Source organism: Rhagoletis pomonella, unplaced genomic scaffold (genome assembly GCF_013731165.1).
Source record: "Rhagoletis pomonella isolate Grant_MI unplaced genomic scaffold, Rhpom_1.0 Rhpom_scaffold_00003, whole genome shotgun sequence".
Lineage (NCBI taxonomy): Eukaryota > Metazoa > Arthropoda > Insecta > Diptera > Tephritidae > Rhagoletis > Rhagoletis pomonella.
In genome coordinates, this window is record NW_023458557.1 from 74071282 (window position 1) to 74072888 (window position 1607).

General features: G+C 37.0%; 1 protein-coding gene across 1 annotated transcript in view; it reads left to right on the forward strand.

Annotated features, from left to right (window-relative positions):
* LOC118736366 overlaps positions 1-1607 on the forward strand; it is a 443387-nt gene that overhangs the window by 20389 nt on the left and 421391 nt on the right. The gene's annotated exons all lie outside the window — the stretch shown is intronic.

Consider the following 1607-nt stretch of genomic DNA (forward strand, 5'->3'; position numbering starts at 1 on the left):
AAATATCGGTATCATCCTCGTAGATGGAATCTTCCTGATGTGTTGTGTTGTTTTCACTCTCATCGTCATCACTGGAACTAACCTTCTCCTCGTCTGATGAATTTTCGTCTTCTGCATCACCAAATATTTCGTCCACCAAATTTTGCAAACTTTTCTTAGCCATATTTTATTACAAAATACCATGCACAACTAAGACAAAAATTATATTTATTTTAGTTTTACAAGAAAAAGTAAACTTTCGCATTTGTCACACTCAGAGAATCAATTAATTTCAACCACATACATTTCCTATGCACTTTTGTCGGGAATTCCCGCATTTCGTTTTATTGAAACTTCCCCTCAACAAAAAAAAAATTACTGGCACGTTAACTTTGAATGGGGATTCCCCAAATTAAATTTGTTTGAATTGCGGTTGGCCTGTCAGGGATGGTAGTTCAAGACTTTACCAACACTAATAATGTGCAGTGATAAGAAGCGGACCGTTTTTGACGGTTGAAAAGCTCTATTCAAATAGCGCGGGAATTCCCGCAATTGTTTTATTGAAGGAAACATGAATGACGGGAATTCCCGCACTTCAGCCGAACGTGTTAATAGTGAATCAAAAATGCTCCCAGAAGTTCTGTGTACGTGTGATTTTTCAAACCAAATAGTTTGCTTGCTTGCTCATATGTGAAAAGATTAGCATGACTACTTACTCATATGTAAAAGATAGCTCGCACAAAAAAACAATAGATGGCACTCCAATCAAAAATTATTACAGGTGTGTTAGTAACACCATAAAATTTGCGTTTGTGTTGGAGATTCGGTCACGCTGGTTTTGCTGGGTTGCTTTCAACATACGCACCTGCATATATGTATGTACATACATACGAGCACCAATTAATTTGCTTTAAAGAAATGGCGTGTCGTCTATTTCCGCTGTAGCGAACGTAGTACATAGGGCGACATCTAGATGTCATCTACCTCGCCCTATTCACTACAGATGTCGCCCTATGCACTAGACTTTTTTATAGGAACTTTGCAAAGCAAAGGTTTTATGGTGTCGGACACACAACATTGAAAGTTTCTGGATCCACAACATTGAAAGTTTCTGGAGCTACAACATTGCAAGTTGATAAAAGCGTTGTAAAATGGGCCATTTTTCATTGCAACATTGTTGCGAATTGGGCTTTTTGAGGTATCAATCAATACGCAAAAGTCACCTCTATGCTGATTAGAGTACAACTAGATACACAATTTGCATTCACAATTGAGTTACTTAACTCACCCTGACTCAGCTGCGCGTCTTTTGCGCTACGCTTGCACTGTCCAACGCTTGTTTCCCGCCACTTTCAGCAAGCTTTCCTATTTAATTTTAGGCATTTTTATAAAAATTCAGTTCATTCTTTAACAAAAGCTATGTAAATCCGATTTTAAATTGTGTGCAATATTAAAACAAAAATCAGCAAGCTTTCCTAAACATTTTAAACTTTTTAATCTGACTTCGTTTCGAACTAGTCCTCATTCTGTGGAATTTCGTCGACTTATTTGCATGTGTATGTATCTATGTAGAAAAATCGATATCGGCTAATTTAGTGGGAAATTAGACTAAAACTTTTCGTCAATTT